Source organism: Columba livia, chromosome 2, assembly GCF_036013475.1.
Source record: "Columba livia isolate bColLiv1 breed racing homer chromosome 2, bColLiv1.pat.W.v2, whole genome shotgun sequence".
Classification (NCBI taxonomy): Eukaryota; Metazoa; Chordata; class Aves; order Columbiformes; family Columbidae; genus Columba; species Columba livia.
The window spans coordinates 153,076,979-153,101,803 of record NC_088603.1 but is presented as its reverse complement, the minus strand read 5'-3'; the positions used below and the strand labels follow the sequence as shown (position 1 = coordinate 153,101,803).

The window sequence follows — 24,825 nt, the reverse complement described above, 5'->3', positions numbered from 1 at the left end:
TAGAAGAAAGTCTTTATCTTTGTATTTCTCACCTAGTTGTTGAAGATACCGAGGTGTTGTACTCAACTACTTAAGTTATCCCATGCCTCATCCCCAATTTTATGTTTTCTATTATTCATATAATATCTTTAACGCTTGGTAGATTCTGATATCACAGTATGAAATGGAAACAGGATTTTAGACTTCCAGAACAGAAACATCTACACTGTCAATTCCAAGGATACCCAAAACTCACTGGATTCTGCAGAAAACCCGACTTGAAATGAATCACTCCTACTTTGATTCTTCAGCAAGAAAAAGTTATTTGCCTAAACAGAATTGATAACAATAACCTAAAAAGTAGGATTCATCTGGATTTTATTTTTTCAGTTTATTGCTGAAGAAAATGAAATGCTTAAACCTTAAGTTCATCACTTAGGCTTCTTCTTTTACCACTGAAATGAGATTTTTACCTTTGAAGACTGTGTCATATTTTATATTAAACAGACACCTAGCTTAGCATGGGATGACCCCCCTCTAAAATACTGATTCTCTGCATGGGTATTGTTTCTAGAATTCAGACTGAAATGAATGAAATGATCAGTTTTGTTTGTTGAAATACATAGTGGTTAGGTTCAATGATACTTAACCAACCATTTTATGCCAAGCAAAACCATTTATTTGACAAAGAGCCTACAGTAAAGTATTTTAAATGTCTTATATTTTAAGGCTGGAGTAGGTATTTAAGATTTTTTTAATGCAGTTGTACTTAAAATATAGCCTACAGATGAAGCATAACCTTCAACTCTCCCTTTACAAGTTCTGTGTTGTGAAACACTTGTCAAATTAGTATATCTTCAGTTAATTAAAATGAAACATAAGCAGACCAAAATATTTTCTAATTTGCAGTTCTGCTCCTTAAATCAGTATTTTTGTACAATATGAACTGCGTGGTTTAATTAACAGGGAACAGGGCTCTTCAGTTTGGCCCTGTATCACATCTTGTATAAAATAATGTTTCTAATCCTGCATTAATTTACTCCCCACCATGACTAGCACAGTTCAAAGACAAAAATTAATATTTTCAGGGCTTAGCTATGCACAGTTATCTAGACTCGTATCTTTTAATCTTGATTTCCACCCACGCCACAGCTCCACAAGCAAGAGGATTAAGAAAATAGGACAGTGAATGCGTTATTATCACTGTACTCTAATGCATATGGAAGATATTGGGGGATAATATGGTACTTTGTCTAACCTCAACCTGCTTCAAGTCACATTTGATTGTCCCACTATGTATAGAACTATTTTGTCCTTGCACAGTCCTTGACAGCAATGCGAAATGGCTTGTGAATTTTATTATCCATCTTCTACAGAGGGAAGTGAACTAACACATAAAAACCAAGAAGGATTTTTCCCATTCCTTCCCATACTGCTCCTCTCAAATCGGTCCCCAGGTGAGGATTACAGTTGGCTATAGTATGAGTACAGCGTTAGAAAAGTGTCACTATGGTTGTAAATGTCAGTGTAAACAACAGTTCTGGTTGTCACATTATTTCTCATTGGGAAGATACTGATCCCTGCACCTGCAGCTGCTGTGTTGACAGCAAAACTGGTGTTCCTTCTGGAATCGAACTATCCAGTGGCCAGTCACAATTTTAGGAAAAAGGAAGTGAAGTTCCCTTGGATTGGCAACACAGTGATGACAGATTTCCATGATATTTCCATTGGAGCAAGCAAAGCATTTGGTGTATGGGAGGCAGAAATGAAGATACACAACAGCTGGTTCCTCTCAAGATTTTCTTACTGCAACACCTTTTTTTTTGGAAGAGTCACCATTGGCTGGGAAAATGTGTCACCTCTGTCAGGGCCTGCAGTAGCTGCATGTTGTTGACATGTTAGCATGTAACGCAACAAGGCTTTATTGGAAAAAAAAGAGAGACAGTAAAATATGGTTCACTTCAGAAGAGAAATAACTATCTTCTATTTTTACACCTTGACTGTTGGCAGTTACACAGCTGCATTTTGCTGCTGCTGCTTGGGTGGAGTTGAGTTCAGATGCTCAGTTTCATTAAATTTAATGATGGCTCTCTAAGATTCTTTCCCCTACTGTTCCATTTGGTGAAACATTTAATTAAAGACAAGTTCTCATTATTGTTTTATCTTTGAAGTTGTTATTCTATTAGCAAATAAAAAATTAATGTTCGTGCCTGTATACTTCATTAAAGAACTGATACAGAGCTATAACTCCTTTGCCTAACAAATGCGTTGTGCACATTCTATCTCATTACAGAAATAGAATCAGATGGTATTTAGAAAAAGAATGTACAAGGAGGAGTGAAAAAGGTTGGTTGGTAATGGACAATAAGCCTGGATTTCATTTTGTGGCTGGTTTTTGTTTGTTTGTTTGTTTAGGGGGGTTGTTTGATTTGTTTTGTGGGTTTTTGTTTGTTTGTTTTTGTTGTTGTTGTTTTCTGTTTGATTGTTTGTTTTGGACATATGACCAATGTGGGAGCCTAAAAGAAACAGAGAAAACAGAACATAAGTGACCATCCATTTGTATGTTCTCTTAACTCATGAAGTAAGAACAGAGATAATGTTGTTTTACTGATGTTTTGGGCTAAGTCACGTCACCTCTCTTAGGTGCAGGTACACAGGCAGTTACTTTGCAGCTAAACATTGGTGTCCAGTGTCATTTGCTGTGCCACAGTCTTTGTCTGATTCCAAGTTTCTGCTCTAGAAAGGGCTGACTTAACTTTTGTGTTGTGTCTGCCAAACCCTTGAGGATGTCTCAGATACCATGAGCCATTTCAAATAGCACTGAGCACTCACCTTCAGGTGACTGAATTGAGTCCTTACCAACAACTGCAGAAGCACGACAGACATGCAATAAGTTTTTGCACCAATTCTTACTCACCTGACAGAACATTGGAGAAACCTGTTTCATTGATATGAATCTCCCATTATTTTCAATACTTCTGCTTTGTTAAGTTTTTTTTGTTTTGGTTTGGTTTGGGTTTTTTTTTTGCATAGGAGGAAAATACTTCAATGATTTAACACCCTCCAAAAGTCCATACATGTTAATAATTTTTGAAGCTTCTCAGTGTCTTTTCAGGTAAGTCCCTTGGATACTTCACCTGTTTTTAAATCACTATAATGCATTTTCTACAAAGAAAACAAGACTTCTTCATGCTCTGCCCTTAACCACAGCATGTATGAGGTTGGATCTGATGATAATAACGGAAAAATAGGCATATTGTGTCAGAATTAGTTATTCTACTGTTCTGTCTCTGACAGTGACCAACAGAGAGTATCTGGGAGATGGTATCAGGCAGTAAATAGTAATACTTCCTGAAAATACTCTCATTGCTTCCAGCAGTTTATGACTCAGCAACTTCCAGAACCCGACAGCTGTCCTTGTGAACAGTATCCTGGGCAGATCCTTCATCCCATGTGAAAGCTGCTCTTTTATAATTCTTTTCAATTTGTCACTCTTTCGTTTCCTTTTAGGTTCATTTCCATTAGGTGGTTGGGTATTGTACTGGAAAAGACAGCAAACAGCTGATCCCCATCCATCTTCTTTAGGACACCTATGGTTTATAGGTCTCATTAATATCTTCCTGGACTGTGTGTTTGCAGATTGAAAAAGCTGACCTTCCATGAGTACAGAACCTGTTCCAGACCTTTGATATCCTTTTTGTTCTTCTGTGAAACTCTTTTTTTGTCATACCCTACAGAAGATGTGGACCCACTGTGGACCTGTACAGTGGTGTAATTATGTTCTTTATTTTGTTTTCTCTAATTCTGAATATTCAATTTGCTTTGTTGATACAGCTTATCATTAAGCTAATATTTTTACAGAATTTTATACTGTAACCCCAGGTCCTGTTCTTGGCTGATAAGAATCCACTCAAAACCAATCATTTTCTATGTAAATTTTGGACTGTATGACTGCTTGAGCATCACTTCAAATTTATCTACATTGAATGTCATCTGTCATTTTATTGCTTAGTTATTCAGTGTTGTGATATCTTTCAGAAGGCAATAGCTGCCCTGTCATTCCTAGCATAAATTACTTAGTTTCATCAGCAACCTTTGTTGACTCATTATTCACATCCTTTCCCAGGACAGACAGGGCAACTCCACTATTGACCTACCTATACTTGGAGTCTGATGCTTACCACTATCACTCTTTCTCCAGCAAATGAAAAATTACTCCACCATACAAAGAACTTCTATTTTACATTGGAGCAGCTCAATTTTGGTAAGAGTATGTGGTGAGTTTCCTCAATGCTTTTCTTTGGATTTGTATTGAATACAATTTGGAAATCCAAATATATTAACAAATCCATACACTTATTAATTCTTCAAAACACCCCAGCAGGTAAGTTATGAATTCTTTTCCAAAGGCTACATTGGCACACACCCAATATTTATTCTTGTGTCCATTATTTCTTCTCTTCATTAGGGTTCTACTGGATGTTGCACTATTCCTCTATAGCTCTTAGAGTCTCCCTTAGAGTTTCCCTTGAAAGATCTGTTGCCTTCACATTAACCAGTTTTCTGGAGCTTTTGCACTTCAGCTATATTGATCATATCTGGCTTATTCAGTTTGCTTTATATTAATCACATCGGTCCTCTTATACATGAAAATTCATGTACTATGTTTTTATGAAAAGTCTATTAAGTTCTAAAAGATAAGATCAGCCATTAGATTCTGTGTATTGCTTCACATTTACAGTAATTACAGCACTTCAGTGAGGAAAAAATCCACAATTCATGTTTTTAACTGAAAATCTCCACGAACTTAACCTCTGTGAGACTTTATTTTCAGTAATTCTGAATTGTTTCTAGCTCATGGGCTACTTTAAAAATCAATTAGCATAAAACAGTACTTTCTTCTGTCATTCATTGCTCAGTGTTTAGCACTGTCTCTTAATCAGAGAGAAAAATCACAATGGAGCCTATGAATATTATTTACTATAGAGCTGTAAAGAGCTGATAAAGACATATTCAAATGTTTTAATTGTACTGCTGGAGCATTATGTTCATCTGTTACACTAGCACATAGTTTACCTAGCAAATAAATGATAGTTTCAGAACTAGGCAAGACCTATTCTATTTAAAGCTATGAAATTGGGCCTTTATTGAATCTCAGCATTGTACTTGCATTGAGAAACAACGCCAGAAAATGTGAAAAAAAAAAAACAGCGTTGTTAAAATTAAGGTAAACAACTTATTTTTTTTCACAGCTGAATTACATCATACTTTTGAAGATCCATATTTTCACAAGACAACAGTTCTGTACTCAGTGATCTGATACTGGCTTTTAATTCAGCTTGGTGCTCTTAAAAATACGGATTTAATATCAAAAAGAGATGTGAAATTAAAGTAAAACTTACTGGAAGCCACCTAGAATCACAGGATTTGTTTTCAAGTTATCTTACTCATGTTGTCTAGGTCATATCTGGCCTTTCGGTATTTAGCCAATAGCCTGCGTTTTTAGAACATTACACACTTTGGCTATAGAAGGAGCCACACTCTGTTGAACAGATGTCATAGATCACACATTTCAGGCCAGAAACAGATATTTCTTAATTAAGTTATTGTTTTATATAGAATCTGTAAAACATACTGGGAAAAGTAACATAGATGGATATGTTAAGGCTATGTGATACACGACTCATCTGCACACACTCAAAGTTGCCCAGAACCACAACAGCCAGCAGCTGGAATGGGTCCATATTTCTGGATGCCATCAGCTGGAGGAACTGAAGCACAAGCATAGAGTGTGGATGTGTATGTCAGTGCATAACTGACAGTATTAGGCAGGACTTGGTGGAGAGTAGGTAAGAAGCTTAATAGGTAGGTATTGAAGTGGCCCTAAGTCTGGGACAGACCAAGATACTAGAAGGTCTGCCAGCGGGCTACCAGAGGAACCATGTGGTCCAAGCCAACTACTGGCAACACTGTAAGGTCTGAGGTTCACTGGAGACATCCATTTGCACGTGTGCATCTTTGCACAGGCAACTGGAGATAGGCAGATTCAAGGGCCAGCTATTAGGTAGACTGTCTGTTGCTGGTTGGCTCAATAGAGTGTGTTTCTGCATGTGTTTATATTCACATACACATGCAACTGGAGCAGGGCAGCAGCACTGCAGGCTTATATGCCCAAGTGTCAGCAGCTGGGCAGACTGGGATCCAGGGGCAGCTGCTGGCTAGAATAAGGGTCTGGTCACAGCAGTTGGAAAGATCCAGATTGCACATACAAATAGGTTTATCACTGACAGACCTTCATCCTGATCAGCTGGAGAAGGGAATAGGATGAGGCCATTAGTGCTAGACTTGAGGAAGAATTTTTTTACAATGAGGGTGGTAAAACACTGGCCCAGGTTGCCCATAGAGGTGGTAGATGCACCATCCCTGGAAATAGTCATGGCCAGGCTGGACGGGGCTCTGAGCGACCTGATCTAGTTGAAGATGAAGATGTTGCAGGGGACTAGATGAGCTTTGAAGGTTCCTTCCAACCCAAACCACTCTGTGATTCTATACTGTTTGTGTCTGAGTGCTGTGTTTGTGTGTCTGTGTTGATCTACGTGATCACTCATGTATACATATGTTGTATATACATCTTCTATGTATGTATGCTTAATGGGAACACATGCTTGGTTTTGCTCTGGGGTGGACCTGGAGGCATGGAGATGTAATAGTCTCATAGCTATCAGGCTACCAGATTCAGCACTCCTGACATATATTTCATAGGAACTTTTGTTTGATTGTTTGTTTTTGTTTTTTGTTTGGTTGTGGGTTTTTTTTAGGTTAAAAAAAAATAAAATAAAATAAAATCACTTAATTGGAAGAAAATTTTACATCATACTACTTCTCTCATCAGAAAAGTCCAAAAATGCAGGGTTATAAAAAAAATAGGTGAAAAACATGATATGGACAGGTCTATGTCTAGCTTAAAAAAGGAAGCATTTAGTATAAGCTATTCTTTTCGGTTCTTTTAATATTTGTAGATCAACAGGCACATCCTAAAATATTACTGATACCATCCTAAAACAAGTTTGAGATTAGGTGAATTGTTGTCTAATGTTTGTCTCCTTCACAGATTCTATTACTTAACTGTTAGATAATTAAACTTAAGTAAAATGAGTCCTACCCAGGAAGCAGAAAAGCTTCACAATCCATAAAAAGTTTCCCTTTGCCCTCCAATATTGCAAACCACTGGTTTTAGTAATGTGTGAGACCAGACTGATATCAAAAGGTATTCCTGTAGTGATATGTTGCTGTAAAAGGGATACCTTAACCTGTTCTCTCTTCCAGACCAATGAACTGTCATAATGCCTTAATGTCTGTTTAAGGTCCATATCAGGTAAGAAAGAATGCCACAGGCCTGAGCTGTCAGAGAGAATAATATATAAAAAGCTGTTTAATACTCACAAGAAGAGTGTTCGGATAAATGCATGTTTCTTATATAAATGATAATTTTGTGAATAATAACCTCAATTTTACCTTATTCATGGCTATGAAACTAAATTGTCAGGGAAAAGATTTTAGTTTGGTTTGTGTTTGTTTGTTTGTTTTTCTTAAAAATAAGCCTTTTTTTTTTTTTTTTAAAGGTAATTAGTTTAGTTTTAACCCTTCAGAAACATTAAGTCTTTGGATAACAGTTTAAACAATCTTTCACAGCTTACTTTGTGAGCTTAATACGACCCTGAATTAATCCAAAAGGTCACACTTATTGCACTTTGATGTTGCAAAGGTCTTAGTCAAGATAGTAGACTCTTTGCGATGGATACAGTACAGAAGCATGATATATGTGAGATGGAGATCCACTGAAGTAAGAAGGGTATCTGTACTTTGGCCTCCTCTCCTTTTCCTAGCACTGTGTTAGGGTGTGCGTGTTCCTGAATCCCACCAACTGAGTTTAGCCTCAGTATCGCGATGACCTCTCATTGCCCGTTTCCAATATGGCTGTCTCTGTCAGCCCTTGACAACCTTACCCCCAAAATATAAACATCGAAGTAGATAAGAGAGAAAGAACGTGTGAGAGAAATAGCAAGGTGACCTAAGTGAATTTCTGGTCACAGAATAACTCTATTGCTAATTGTAAATTTGGACCATGAGATCTGGACCATGAAATATGCTGTCATAAAAGCAATTATCCTCTGAACAATTACTGCTTTCAGCCTCTTTATTCTCTCCTTGTTAATTTCCTCAATAACTACATCCACCACAGGAAGCTGCTAATATTCTATGGGAGAAAGGCGTTTGAGGAGAGGATGTATTTAAGAAAGCAAGCAAAGAATGAAGTCATGCAATTAATCTAATAAACCATCCAGGTAGCAAAGGAAATGTAAAGAACTAAAATAAATTCAGTTGCTTCCATAGATGATTGCATTTCTCTGCAGTTTAGCATCCTTTCTGTCTTACCAGAATCAAAATTCTGGAGAGCCACAGCATCAGACAAAGTGGTAAAAAGGAGTTGGTGTGAAAAGAAGCCAGAGAAGAAGGTATGAAAGCTCCCCTTATCCTACCAGTGTGTCTCTCTAGAAGAGTATCACTTCTACTTTTATACTATACTAATCATAGAATCATAGAACGTCCTGAGTTGGAAGGGACCCACAAGCATCATTAAGTCCATCTCCTGTCTCTGCATATGACAACCCCACAGCTAACACTGTGTGTCTGAGGATGTTGTCCAGTCTTTTCTTGAACACTGTCAGGCTTGGGGCCGTGATACCTCCCTGGGGAGTCTGTTCCAGTGTCCAGCACCCTCTGGGTGAAGAACCTTTTCCCAATCTCCAACCTGAAACTCCCCTGACACATCTTCCTGACATTCCCTCGGGTTCTGTCATTGGTCACCAGAGAAAAGATGTTGACGCTTACCCCTTCTCCTCCACTTGTAAGGAACCTGTAGACCACAATGAGGTCTCCCCTCAGTCTCCTCTTCTCCAGGTTGAAAAAACCAAGTGACTTTAGCTGCTCCTCATACAGCTTCTCCAAACCCTTCACCAACTTCATGGCCCTCTTCTGGACACTCTCCAGTAGCTTTATGTCCTTTTTATACTGTGGCACCCACATACCCAGAGTTGTACCCCAACATCTTTTGTTACAGAACACCCCAGAGCAACCTCATGCTGGGCCCCAGCCTCAGGGCTCTCCCAGACAGAAAAGGGAACGGATGCAGCTGTTTGTGCCCTGCAAGCTGAGCTGCTTCTGCACAAACTGCTGAAGCAGAAGGATTGCACCTTGCCTATTAATTCCTACACAGGTTCAAGCCAGTTCCTGACGGTACATTTATCCTATTACATGCGGAATTAAATTCTTAAACCAACTTACCATTGTAAAACTCCACCTGATCCTGCACAGCAATATGTTGTCACAGAAACCTGAATCAAAATAGTCATTAATAGCTTTCTTTACATGGGAACTTGAGTGCAATGTTTTTTCAGACTGAATAAAGTTATGAGTTCCCTGTCTGACAATAACATCAAAGAAATTTATGAAGATATGCTTCATTAATGGTCTGCTAATCTTTAATGTGAATATCATTTAATAAACATAACATATGAAACTATTATATAACTAAGATCTAAACCATTAGCTATTATGAATTATATATTTATGTATCTTTAATAATAATTAGAAATATATTCTATAATATATGTTATACCATAAGTGTTATATAATTACAATATAATTTATATGGGTTTTATATTTTATGAAAAACATATAATTTTATACGATAACATAAGGACTTGGCAATTAAAAGAGTTTGCTCACAGTGATATCTTGATTTAAAATATCTCCATTTCCATGAAACAAGAAGTATTCTCCATTCTTAAACTAAATTATGCTGAAAAAATTTAAGGAAAGTTTATTTGAATTACATATTTCTGTTCATCTTGATCTTAACTATATGATGGCTAGTAAAAATACTAGGAAAAGAAACAGTATTTCAACACAAGTAGGTAGCTAGAAATGTTCAAAGATGAAAATATGATTTTTTTTATGAGGCTTTGTATAATGAAAATACGCCCATCAAAAATGTTCAGACACCTGTCTGATAAACATCTGTGTTTTGGGTGAAAACACACTGAAGTTCTGATTCCTTATTACTACTGTCTGTCATTAGAATAGCTGATTGAATCTTTTTCTTTTGAAACTGAAGAAAGGAATTTTTTGTTACATTCATACATTTTTAAAATAGCCATTCTGCATGAAAAAAACACTTTAAAAAAAATACAACTGAAAAATGAACTTATTCAGAAGAAATCTGAATATTGGTGGGTGGAAGTCATCATTTTGATTGAAACCTTGCCAAGTTGTTCCCTGATTTTGCTTCTCTTCCTTTATTCTCCATTTATATGAAGGCTCACTGACCAGTATACATCTTCCATATGGTACCTCTGGATGTGTGACTCTCCTAACATACTGAAGTAGCTCAATAAGAACAGGAGAACAAAAGCACAGTAGGCAAAGTGGGCATCCTGATCAGGAAAAAAAAAGCTAAAAGCAAACTGCAAATCCCACGATATGATAACTTCTGAGTTCCTGCCAGAGCTTTTGAAATAGCCTTCAGGTGTTTGCTTGCTATTTCTAAAAAATCAATGGTTTTAAAAAAAGAAAAACACTTTTCTGACAAGCCCTGGTTACTGCAATAGTAACTTCCGTGGCCAAACAAATATAGAAACACACTGAGAATCAGGAAGCCTGGGTTTATTTTTGATTTTGCCACCCACAGTTTGACATCAGGTACGTCACTTCACTCCCTCTCCATTTCCACTTCCATATTTGGCCCATGTCTCCTGGTTTGGGCTTCTCTTTTCCTTGGGGTGTCTACAAAAGGATTTAAGCCTCATTTCACAGAGCTGTGAATTTTAAGGACAAAACACCAATCTGAACTAAGCTCCTGGCCAACAGAAGAAACACCTTTTCACCACGGAATTCCTGTATCGAGACCATCATTTTCCAAACAAAGACTGAGTCTAGAGAATTAATAGCATGAAAGGAGAGACCAACAGTTAAGGTTTGTATCTAAAATTATATTGTTTGGCATCAGCTTTTAACCACTGATTCTTATTAACTTTTATCTCCTAGATTAAGAAGAACTGTGGCATCAGAAATATTGATCACCTTGGTAGTCCTGGGCTTTGATTAAATATGCTGTCAACTTTTTTCCTTTAAACAACCCAAATTCAGTTTTCTAAATCCTCCACTAAAAAAAAAAAAAAAAAAAATAAAATGAAAAAAATAAACCCTCTAATGATCCTTGCAGCCTCTCTCTGAGTTTTCCTGTCTAGTTGCAGTCTGGTAGACAGTATTGCACACTGTCTCAAAATCTCTCAGGTAACAGTTCTACTTATGGGGAATTAAACCAAATGGATGTCCATTTGTTATAGGCAATTTACATTTAAATAAGTCACAAGACACCAAAGTTAGTCAAGGATGTGTGTGGTTCAACAAGGTGCAGCACAATGAGTCCCAATCTCAGTTGCACAGAGTGGAAGGAATAAGGATTATGGAAAGACATGGTTGTTGCTAGAGCCGTGCATACCTGGAATCTAAGCAGTCTAAGAAATCAAAGTAGGGGAGGAAAATGAAGCTTCAAGATCAGTCCCTCTCATTTTCCCACCTAAACCTTCCCTGCTAATAAGCAGGTTCATGGTTGGAGGTTAGAGGAAGAAAACGAGAGTCAGACCCATTTTTTGCTCTGTTATTGACAGATGCCTCACACACCTTACCTGTAAGTTATATATGGCCACTAAAGGGTAACATACTTAATTAATAGACAAAATGTGGTTCTATCTCATAGAGAAAGGAATATCTAAAAATGTTTATAAAATGTGTGACGTTGGCATTTTCACTGGTATGACAGCACTTCTGTTAAATACCGATATAGGAAACCTCAAAGGTGCTTTGTCTGAAGGGGTCTATGACATCAAATCTGGAGTCTCATCTGGCTGGGGCAGTTGATTTCTGTGTTATTCCCTGAGAAACAGGTTGCACCAGCCAGGAAGGGACAGAACTGTGCATTACTAAATCTTAGGAGAAATATTAGAATTCTAATCTTAGAAGCATCCATTCATAGACAACCTGTAACTGTAACCATGACCTTTGTCCACTGCAGTCTGCTTCTCCCTTAATTCTTCTTTATCGTTCTTGAGAATGTTTTAACATTGCATGTCATTGAGAAACTATTGGTGCCTTCCATGTCCTTCCTATTGTGTTAAGGCAAAGGCAAAGACAAGTTTCATTTTTAAAAGGCACAAAACCTTCCTCACAGCCAGTCATACTTACGCAGATGGCTGGCACAACACATAGCTGCTTTGACACCATCAGTGCACAGATTTCACTGTTTATGGATCCTGTGGAAAATAAGATTGTGCCACTTTCAAAATCAGTAATTACTGCACTATATCCATCTACTTATTTATTTATTTATTTATTACTGCAATCTATTTTTTTATCTATGTATTTATTGAGCATGTCATACACTCTAAGTGTATAAAGATTATTTTGCCATTTATCACATCTTAACTTAAAAATCATTCTTGTACAGATCAGTACCTCGATATGTCAGTAACAAGTGGTCTTTGATTCTCCTTTAAGCTCTTTCTCTGAATATGCCTAATGTTCTAGGTGATATCTATGACCTTGTTGATCTGCTTTGGGATTCACAGAATACAAGTATGACTTAGAGGAGCCTTTTCCCTGAGCCACAGTCCATTTAATGGCCAGAAAATGTTGCTGTTTCTGGATTTAAAGGCCATGGAGAGTTCAATCTCTTCTGGGGACATCAAGTCCCTCCAAAGGGAAGAAGATATAATAAGAACAGAGGCCCGTGGAAAGTGATTTCCGGGGGGACTTTTGGACTCTAATACCTCTGACTATATGTGTTAGAGCAGACCTAACATTCACAAAGGGACAGTGGTGATTATCCTGAAACCTCAATGCTTTTCTAGGTTTCAGTGAGGAAATAGATTTTTTTATTAACCTTTCATGTGAACTGTGTTGAAAAGGCATGTTCTGATTCTTCCCACTGAAGCAAATTTGAAGCCAATGAAAGATTATTGATAACTACTACATTGTAACTAAATAACACCTAGAACTGTATGACTCAAAGTAGCAGCAGATTCCCCGCTCAGATGCTCTGAGTTCCGGTAATTTTTGTTCAGGAGAGATAATAGTGCCTTTAGTACTAAGTGTAGATCTCCTTCGTGATTGTTAAAAGGACTATCTGGTGGATAACTATGAAGTGACTGGAAATTATCAAATGCTTTCACTGCAGGCGATGCAATAGCTTCTGAGGACAGTTAATACTCAGATTTGCAATATCAAAGATTTTATCTCCTGTATGACCTACACTTTTTTAAAAATAGAAAGGGCTTTAAATGATGTAACCAAAGGGAAGAAATCTTTCTTCTTCAAGCCACACAACATTAGTGGTCAGAATAATAACGAGTTTTGATCAGACCACATTGTCTGTCTCAGATTAAACCATGAAATCTCCGGGCTTTTTGAAGAATAATAAAGATACAAACAGATCAGCCAACAGCAGGAAGAACCTGCTTCCAAGTGCTTTAGTGGCCCAAGCAGAGCTGTGTATTACAACAGCAAACTTCTCCTGGTTTATACACTGCTCTGCTACCAATGTTGTACTTTGGTCCAACAGCACAAAACATCTCCATTAGCAAGGTAACCTATACCAGTAGTTGTCTTTTTTAGTTCACGGAAATATATATATTCATAAACCTGATTAGACAGATGTTAGCTGCTGGACATTCACAGAGTTGGCTTAGTTTTAGGCAGAAGCAATGTAATATTTAAATTAAATAGTTTTTACCCTGCAATTTTATGTTAGAACTGCTTACTCTTGCCTTTTCTCAGTCCCTCTGTTTCAATTATTTTCCATTTAATCAGTTCCAGCAAAGCCAAGCTCTGATCAGCCATGCAGGCAAGATAGGGTGCTCATGATCTCACACACCTGCATCTTGGAAGAATCTCCTGCCCTCATTTCTGAAGTTTGGGTGATGTGTTAAATTTAGTAAAATTATTAAGGTTTTGTAGTTTGTTAAGTCCTGACTAGGCTAAGTGGGTTAAATTAGCCATGGAGAAGATAAATTAAAGATTTTAAGACTTACACAAAAAGCTTTGGCTGAAATAGTTATTCTGGTCTGGGGGATATGATTGTTCACTGACAGAGCCATGCCAATGGAAGGTCCTACATGTCCATAACTTGATCCTAATTCCTAGGTTTAAATAATAGTATTATATAAAAAGTAGTATGGGAAACAGTATATCACAACCATTGCAGACAGAATGAGTAAAAGTATGAGATTAGAACACGTGAGTAACATGTAAGGCAGTACAGTTAGTACTTAGTTAGACTAAGAGGACTTTGTAGGATCAAACTATATCAGATGCACGAGAAAGAGACGAGTTAAGGCTTTAGGTGAATTAAAAGTTAGAAGAAACCATTTAATTGCCAAGCAGACATAAACATCCTTGCTTTATTTAGATTACAGGAAAAAAGTGTAATCATATCCAATTACATTTTTATAGATTAAAATGTTTCACAATATTGATTGAAGTAATAAAAGATGGTTTTGGCACCCCAGATATGTTCTTCTGTCCTTGAAGAATGGGACTATAAAGTTTCTCATTTGAGATATTAAAATATTTCTTGAAACTTAGTTGTTGAATTTAGGAATATTAGGTAAGATTTCTGCATTAAAATAAGTGATTTCCCTCTCAGAAATTTTTCCTTTCATTTTGTATTCACATTCCTTTATATGCATTTCTTATAAGTCACAACAGCACATGCATTAGCTATGTCATATCTGCATGGCATAATTTTTATTTACTTATAAAACAGAATATTTCCAGTACAGCATTTCCAGTACAGCACCATTGGTGCTTTGCTGCTATTCTATTACTGGTAAAGTGCTTCTACCATCTGTACCTCCCTAGTGTCAAAAGCATATGTTTTTCTGCCCTGTTTAATTCCTTATATGTCCTGACTTTATTTAAAGAAAAAGAAAAAAATAGGAAAAAAAATAGAAAAATCATTCTTTGCTTCTTTTTGAGCAAAATACAGAACAGGATATTCCCCTGAGGAAAGAAAAAAAATAACTAAGAAATTCATTTGAAGGATTGAACAAGCAAGGGAACATTGCTGAGAAGGTATAAAGCATATCTTACTCTGTTTCAGAGGTTACTAAAATTCAACATAAGTATGTGGAACAACAAAACAAAACAAAACAACAGCAAGAAAAAAATAATAAAAAGAAACCAGAAACAAAAGAGAGCTGGAAGAAAAAACCTGGCTTAATAAAGTGCAGACTAAGAACAACATAGTCTTGTGATCTGAGAAACAGTAATGAGGAGGGAACTCCTACAAACTCATGCTGACTCTAAGTGCAACATCCTTCACTTCTTTGCTCCCCAAGCAGCAATGATAATCAGGTCCAAAGCACGAGAACTTCCTCCACTGTCTCCTTTGTAGCGCTCAGGTACACAGATGGTGAACTCTCCAGGCAATGGATCGCTCTAATTGACAGGGAGACACCTGCAAGCTGGATGCAAACAGTTGCTTTGTAGGAATAAAGAGATTCCTAATCCAGACAGTGCTTATGATTAAGTTCACAAGAGCTGCTTCACAAGTTCTTTTCTGGCCTGTCGTATGCGTGTAAAAGTTTTTTTGTGTTCTAAAATTGCAGGACACTGATCACACATTTTTCTTTCTAAATCATTGAAAGCCAGGTCACACACTCTCATGTGCTCATATGTGGACTCTGTGATTCAGGGATGTGATCCCAGACCAGCCACACTGCAATGAAGTGGATGTGGAAGTGCTTCTGCAACCATCTCAACTGAGAGGTGACTTCAGGCTCTTCTAGTAACCCAGGAGCTTTTCCACGGAAGACACTACAGCTATGTATTCTTTGGAGAACAATAACAAACAAATGCTAGAGATTTCCTTGGGACTAAAGTAAACCAGATACAGTGGATGCAGGTAGATTTTCAGATTCAGTAAGCTCTTTTTTCAGTACTCTGATGGGGCAGAAGTCCTTAAAAACAATGCAAATATGAAATATTAAGTCCCCTTTATAGAGCTAAGGAAATGCAAAGGAGCTTCGTTGTAAAAAGAATCAGATTTGAGGACTACATGAAGGTGTGCAAATTAAATTGCACAAAACTAAACTGCATAAACAATAGGGTGGAGAAGAATTTAAGTAGATCCAGGTACCTTGCCAGGAGAAAGGAACTCGTCAAACATCTCCTGATGTCTTTGCTGTTCCCGTTACAAACTAGAACTACTGAAAGTCAACTCAGAAAAGTCCTCCTGGTCCCCTTAGTTTTTTCTCCAAGTCCAATCTCCTCCTCTGCCTTGTATCTCCTGTCTTCTACTATACTACAATAAAATGTGCTACTATTATGAAACATGTAACCTCATCCAGGTGCTCCTGCTCCAGCAGGGCGATTGAACTAGATGATTTTTCAAGGTCCCATCCAATACCTAACATTCTGTGTTTCTGTGAAACAGTTGGTGTCTCTGTTTGCTCTTTTTGGGCAGGGGTGGATGAAAGAGAAGTGACAGGGGTGGGGACAGAGCAGGGACCAGGGCCTATTTTGCAAGTTGCATTTTTGGTATAGAAAAGCCTGAACACCTACAAAACTCAGTTTTGCTGTTCAGGCTGGCCAAGTCTGATTTCTACTGCTTCTTCCTCCTCATGTTTGCCTTTTTCAAAGACATTTTTCTCTTTTCTATATAAGACACCAAGTCCAGATTGCATAAGGTGGGAATAGCCTCCTCCACCTCCCCAGGTTTTAAGGGTTTTTTTCTGTGGCATTTTGTTTTCCATTTCCATAGTGTTTAATGATCTCTAGTTCTTTAAAAAGAATTGAAGGCTTCTGTCACTCTAAACAGAGAAAGTAAAGAAGAAAAAAAGCTTCTCTTGTAAATGGAGAAATATAGCAAGGCTTGCAAAGAATGGAGGGTAACATTTCTTTGTGTCTACATGAGAAAAACTAAACTGAAGACAGGATTATCTATTCAGCAATTAGTGTACTCTGTATCTTATCCTATATAGGGCCAAATTCTTGGTTTTGCCTCTGTAAATCTAATAAAACTCTGAAGAAGGGAATGGCATGGCTCCTGTGTTACATATCTGTGAATGAGACAGAATAGATGAACTAGGTGAACAGGTGAACTAAAGTGGTGTAATTTCTACAGCTAAAAATACATTTGGAAGGAGTGAATAGTGAAGAGATATCTTCCTAAATTATGCCTTGGGAAAACAGGGCAGACAGATACATACAGCCAGCACTGTATCACCATCTATAATGCTCTTTGGGTTATGTTGTACTAACATTTACATAACACATGGATTTCATGCCCATCATCCACTAAACATTTATTCATCCTCGACTGATAGAACCAGAATATAATATCTGCTGATATCAATACAGACATATGCACCAGCCATGCAACAGCTGTAAAAATAAAAGCCATTTTCCCTTTCTTCATGTAACAAAACAAGCCCTGTTTCAATGAACCTTTCAGCCCAGGAAAGATTCTGAGATGGACTTCTCATGGTTAAAGAAGCCAAAAATTTCCCTACTTCCCTCTACAGAGAGATTCTCAACTATGTTTCATAAGAAGCAGAAGAAAATAAATTCCAGTTATATGAAAATGCTGAAAAGTTAGAAATTAAAAAGGTGCTATCCAGGTTTAGCTGATTTTGAAAATAATCAATGAAATAATTCAAGAAAAAGGGAGCATTTACTTTGATTTTATTGGGGATTTATTTAATCGTTATGGGTTCAGTAGTTGTTATATATCCCAATGGAACAGAAACACCTCTGAATTGTGTTGCAGCACAGATTAATTTGTTAAAGCAAACTACCACTGAAAATAGCCCATTCTGTAGGGAGAACAAAGAAATAGATTGACGGTATGAGCAAAGATGTGCTGTCTTCAGAGAGGAGCTCCAAATGAAACTTCAAATCTGAGCTCATTTGAAATTTGAGAAACTGGGATCAAGATCTGAGTGTGTCCTTGTGCCAGTTTTTGCCACATCATGCTGTTTCCCATATTGGCAACATTTACAAAACTTTTGAAATAATAAATGATCATCATAAAAGCAAACAGCACTGCAAGAGCAGTCTGGCACAAGAAAAGTAAACAGATCTTTGACTTCTGGTCACAAGCACATTTTTTGCTACTTTTATGGTGTCCATCATTTTTTCTTCATTACTAGTACCCTGTCAAAATGTTTAAAATCAATCTGCTGTCTTTTTAGTACTTTTATTTTCTTTTGGCTAGGGTTGTCACCTTCCCATTTGTGCTTTCAGCACACAGCATAACTCATTGTAGATCGGTGTTTGTTTGCTTTTTCATGAGCTCTGATGTGACAGTCAACTTCAAGCTGGGGACAGAATTTGCTTGAAAGAGAACTGTGCTTTTTGGCACAAGGGAGACAACAGCATCCTGGTCAGATTTTGTCCCCCCAAACTGATGATCTATGTTTGGAAATGTTGGTGTTTGAAACACCCTGGCAGGAAATAGAATTGTGACCATGAGAGAACTCATGGACCTCTACTGTCATATTGCATTAGTGAGTCAAAGGTGCTAGAAGTTACAATATCATAACCTCTCACTGAAGGAACCAAGCTATGTGTTGAATAAAGCTTATAAATATTTGCATATGAAGGTTCCATATGTGACAATTCATGTATTTTCTTCTTTTATTTCCAACATAAAAAATGGTGGATTCAAATCAAAATCAGGATGCAAATATTTTTATCTTATACCCCTTATTTTGCCTGAATGAGATTCACTGTATTACTGCATTTACCTGTTAATTTTCTTAGTCATGTGTAAGACAGAAGAAACAGCAGTTTTGCCCAGAGGATCTCACAATTGAATCAGCTCAGCCACATCTGTATGCAAAGAAGATTATTGTCATTTCAGGCATAAACTGAGGTTAATTATTTAAGCTGTAAGTAACTTTTAAGAAACAAAAGAGTATATTAAACACAGACAGTAAAACTACCACAAGACATTCCCTACTTGAATGAGTCTGCTTTATAGCGGATTAAATTGTAGCCTCAAACTATTTGATAATGCAGTTTTAATGTTTCCAGTTTATCAAATTTTAATATTAAATGAGTGTGAAATTTCAGTCAGAAGTAAAGCAAAGTTTCAGGACTAGAAAGTCGCTGCTAGCTAGGGCAAAAAAAAATAATATTTATGGAAACTAAAATAGGTTCTGGATGTATTTGCAGTAGTTTCACCATAAGCCAAAAGCAAAAGAGAAAAAAAATGTGTAACTAGTGCTCATCAAGGAAATCATAGGTCAATTATTTTGCCTTGTTACAGGTCAGGAGGAGAGAAATGCACAATGGTCAGCTGAGTATGTGCTATATGCAAGATTTCTAACTTGAAGAGTTCAGCGACGTAGGATGAAATGCTGGCTTCACTGAATCCACAGTAAAACTCTCATTTACAGCATTTATATCACACTGCAATATCTCTCCTCCTCAGAACAGCTGATAACTTTGCCCTCCCACCAGCCTAGTGTGAGTGTTTTACAATAAAAATTTAATATTGCTGAACAGAAAGCTACATTTTTCTGCTCAAGGTCTTCCAAGATATTCTTGTCTGTCAGTGAGATGCTGGCACTTTGAAGTCATCTGCAGGTTTCAGCCAGTGTACACCTAAACAGCTACTGTCATTTCAAAAGCTCCGGAAAGGTTGAGTAATTAAAAACTCCAACCCAAAAAGGGAGGGTGGAAGCAAGCTAGGTGTTTTGTCTATTTAACAATGAACTAATGCACTTATATCAGACATCCTCTAACTGAGAGGGCTTGAATATCATGCCACATCCCTCTGAGGTAGCACCATAATTTTTTTAGGGAGCTTTGAGTTAAGGACCTCTTAACCTTTCACTCCTTCCTTTAATATCTGATCTAGTTTATATATAATATTTAAATATTCACTAGGACAAGGAGTGTAACCTCAGTAATCCCCTTTGTAGCAGTGGGTCCTGACCTTGCTCTGTTGCTGCCCTATGCAGACTGCACTCTATGCCTAGGCAGCAGGGAGTGGAACCTCACAGAGGTCCACTGAGATTCTGTAGTGTTGATGCTTTCCATATGTTAACATTAAATATTTTCAAGCATCCATGTGACTCTACTAGCATATTATTGTAGATGGGTGTATAAGGTATCTTGATACAGATGGTGTATTTAAAAATGGTGTGAAATTACAAATCTGAGATCACAAAGGAAATATTTGCCCGCTAAAGAGTTAAGTTGGTGATTTGTCGTCCCAAGAGTTGAAACATGACTTCTGCACAGTCTCATAATTCATAATACTTCCAATATTAAAATCACTGAACAGAGCAAGCTGTTTTATCTGTTATATCCCTCTGTTGGGCCTTCTGGAAGTTTTATAATAGCAGGCCAGCACTTGATGCCTGTTTTGATATGGATATGGAAAACAAACTCACACTGTCTGGTTAGCCCTCTTTACTTATGAACAGGAACAAGGTATCCACCCTTATTTGAATAAATTTATTATTAACCTTTGAAACTATTGAACAAAAACATGTGCTAAGTGGCCTTTGAATTCTTTTAGGGTTGAAAATTTTGATGTTTTCAGGTCAGGCACAATGCAGGGCAGCTGACTATCACAAAATCCATTTTGTTCATGAGTTTCCATCTTACTTGATATCTAGATGAAGCCACAGAGGAGACCGAGTAAGAACTGGGACTTCATTGCCCTCCATATGCTGCTGATAGAACTCACCACGACACCCAAGGCCACATTTTGGCTGTGCTTTATTCCTAGCGCCTGACAGGCACCGGGCTGTAGATGAAAGTGAACAGAGCGTGAGTCATTTCGGAGGAGAGGGAAGTGCTGTGTTGTGAGTGGGAGGAAGCATTTGGATGAGCTGGCAGAAGCTGTGACTGCCGCAGGACGCAATGATCAGTCATTACTCCTGAACTCAATAGCACCAGTGGCTGGAAATAATTCTTGACTTCCCCTGCCTGGTGATTGTACCCTCTCTGGTAACTGCGGATGTCTTGATGGTCTTTTCTGAGCTAGTTAACTTGTGACAGTGACTTTGGATTGTGAAAAGGTTGGGGCCACCTCTGATGTGGCTGGTGTTATGTGCTCCAACTAAGTCCTGTGACCAGGCATGGACACTTCCGATGGCTAAATGGGTATCTGTTAAGATCTACTGCATGAACGTAAGGTCCGTTCTCTATGTCTGTTTGAGGTTGGGCTGTACCCAGGCTACTTGTGAGGACAAGGAAAGGACTGACCATCTCTGATGATGTCTGTCAGAAATGCTTTCTCTGCAGGTGCAGAAGCAGATCAGCACCGTGTGATAATCACATTTCCTGCTGTATTGAGAGCTTGCAACACAGCCTGGTGGTGAAAGAACCCATTAAATCATCCTAACTGCAAGTCTGTCCCAGTAATTATATGCCCATCACACACATCTTATAAAATGGAGGAGTGCATCTTCAACATTACAAAGCAATTCTGACAATGAATAGAGGCAACTGGACCTGCCATTGAGACATCTTGGCTCGATGACTAGGTCATAAGGTGAGGGCTCAGGCCTGCACCCGTTTCCCTGCCGTGCTGTGTCTTTCATTCCTTTGGCTGCACCTTCCCATCCCAAGGGATCTGAAGATCTCCCTCAGAGGTGGTGAAAGCAGAAGTCATGGAAGCACCAGAAATAAGCACTTGCCCCAGCTCAGGCTCTTTAGAAAAGCTGTTTCATCACTTGTGGCAGCTTGTCAGAATTAGAATCAAGTGACCTCAAATGTGTTTATCTTTTTATTATGCAATTAGCCACATTGCAGAATCCCGTGATTTCTTTTTGTGACTTAATCCTTGTAACTGAATTGCAGAGCTATCCTAGAAATAGACTCAATAGAAACTTGGGAATAGCAATAATTACAAACCTCCTGAGCTTTCCAGTCTCCCAAATTAATGTATGTTTTAATTAGGCAGTGGTACTTAATTCACTCCTAGAGGCAGTTCATTTAAACCATTGCACAATAATTTAAAAGTTATTTCCATTTTTGCATCAGAATATGAAATCAATGCTTAAAATATCTTGAAAGTTCATGCTTTTCATTCACATTATCACAATGAGTTTCAGAGGGAAAAGGAAGACAAACAGATTTTTCATTTTCCCCACAGTTTTTCAGTGCTGCACCGAATAAATTCAGTGCTTAACAGCCCCACCTCCTGGTGAAAACGCCACAAAAAAACGACCTTTTTTTATTTTATTTTTTATTTTTTGTTTATTATTTTTTTTTATTCTGGGTTCATACATTCCCTGGCAATTTTTCTAGCTCTAGCTTACATAATTGGAAACACTTCTTTTTTACCTTTGCATGACAGCTCTGGAGCATGTTTACAGCTTCTTTTTTTTTACTTTTACCCTGAATTCCCTCATTTGTTTCTCTTTTCATGGAGATAATGTATTTTAATCCTTGCTTCCCTCCTTAACGTCTCCTTTAAAATAGCTGAGAAATCTATTATTTGCCTTTTTATGCCTCCCCCTAGACAAATCCAAAAACTGAAAATCAGGAAAAAGCCAGCAGGACCTTGAACTTCTGAAGCAGTTCTTGTGTACAGTATCTTCAAGAGATAAAGCTTTAGACAATGAGGAAGTCCAAAATGGTGTGAATCTTGGAAAATAATTCATTAGGTGTTAGAAAACTGTTATCCAGTAACATAGGTCAAGCTGCCCCTGCCCTTAGGAAGGACATTTCCTGCGTGGCTCTTTTTGGTGCAGAAATCTAAGCTTTCAGTTCATTTTGTTTCACAGTAACCTGCAAATACCAATTTCTGATACCTTATATCATTTTCCACTGATTCCTTGCCTCCAGAAGTGGACTTATAAAATTGATATAAACCCAGAATAGTTAATACTGAGAAGAGGGCTGCCAGCATTTTGGGAGATAAAAACAACCTATACTCAGCCCTTGGAAGCACCATGAGGACAACAAAAAGGTCAGTGACTTCATTGCTAAACAGAGCATACAAGGAGGGAGCATGGCATGTACATGAAGAGGGGCTGGGTGCTTCACAATGAGAGACACCTTCAGTATCAATCACGGGCAAGCTTGCTTAAGATCTGCCACTTTTACTTTCCCAATTCAGCCTCTGCTTCAACTTCTGTGCCATCTTTAGGCTTGGCAGCACCTTTCTCCCCCAGCTACCTGTCAGCCCATATCTTCCACAACCTCCGGATTCCCATCATTGTGGCTGGCCCTGAAGCATCTTGCAGAGAGGAGACTCTGTTTTGCCATGAACTGCCTTTTGAGCAAGGCTTGTGATGAGCCGGAGAGGCAATGAAACCTCAGTCTACCTCATACAGCCTGCTGGGAAGCTGGGGTCTGTTTGGGGTGGGCAGTGGCATCAAAGTAATTATTTTCTAGAATTAAATGCAAATTAGGCTCAATTAAGGAATGCATTTTAAAGCACCATAGAGACCAGCAACGATGTGCTTTTACAGGTATTAGTGCATTTCTAATGGAATCTGTCCAGCAAATATATATTTTAGTTTCCTCACTTGTCTGTAGGGTTGAAATGCCTCAGCTAACACTTTCCAACAATATCCCGTTAAATACTAATCAAGATCAAGCCTGAATCTATTGAACCCTGTTGCAACACAACACATTAGCATGCGAGGGAAACCTTCTCCGCCCATATCTGAAAGGGGCAAACCAGTCCTGGAACCAGCACTTGGCCCCATATAATCGTTATTCCATTTGCAAGCTTAACAAAGTGCTGCATTACATTACATCAGGAACTATTGATTGTTCTCGAGGTGGTTATACAAAATCAATTGTGGGGTTTTGTTTTAGGGAAAGGTGTAAGAGAGCAAAAAGGAATATATACCAGCAATTAAGAGAAAATGCATGTGTTTGAGAGGCTTGGGAATGTCTTTGGATCACAGCTTTGAAGACTGAAGCCTCATCTAGCCAAATCTTTTCTGTTGCTCAAATATCCGATCAAAGGTTGCTTGTGACTGCCTTGAAGGATCTCTTGGGCTTGTTCACCTCTTTTCATTTTATAAGCAGCTCTCTATAATTTTCAGTTTATTCTAGTTTAAAAAAATAAGTCACTGAGGATGAAGAGGGGAGAGTGGATACCTATGCTCATGCCTTAAGGTTGAATTGAACCTTTTATCTTGTTTAAAAGGTTGTGTACAAAAAGGAATAAATGAGAATATTATTGGGATCTGGGTTTCAGTTCTGCCAACTTCTAAACATATAAGAATACAAAACATTTTGATGCTTATATTATTTGTTGATATGGGCTAAATTGATTCACCTTGCACAAGAAAATACATAGAGTATCCTACCTTGCCTACTTTACCTACAACATTTATCAACAGAACAAGAACCATAATAAGGTCCATGGACCTAATTCAGATCATACTGATGCAGAATAAAAGTCATTTAGAACTGAAATAACTGTTAATGTTGACTCACCACCCAGTGACCATAACACAAAACACTTCTATCAAGTATTGTACTCCCTGGATGTGTCATAGAAGATATTTAGGAAAAAATGAAGAATGTATCTTCTAACCTCTTGCTGGACTATTCAAGGAGCCTGTAGCATCACTTCCATGTTGTACTAACGTACATATGCTGTACATATGTATAAAGAGGAGTGTGTTTTTTCAGGATGTCAGGGAAAATCCCCTTAGGGAGCGCTAAATTAACTACATTCACCTGAGGCTCGTACAGGGTAATAGTGGCAGGACTCAAGAATTTAAGGAATGGAGTTGA

The 24,825-nt window shown here is 37.9% G+C and overlaps 1 long non-coding RNA gene across 1 annotated transcript; it reads right to left on the bottom strand.

Annotated features, from left to right (window-relative positions):
• Positions 1-651: 651 nt before the first annotated feature.
• LOC135578855 (uncharacterized) lies at positions 652-18,936 on the bottom strand. The gene is made up of 3 exons (XR_010470999.1): positions 18,849-18,936; positions 9,325-9,374; positions 652-2,495 (listed from the first exon to the last, which is right to left on the bottom strand). It is a non-coding gene; the product is annotated as an uncharacterized LOC135578855 (long non-coding RNA).
• Between the last annotated feature and the right edge of the window lie 5,889 nt (positions 18,937-24,825).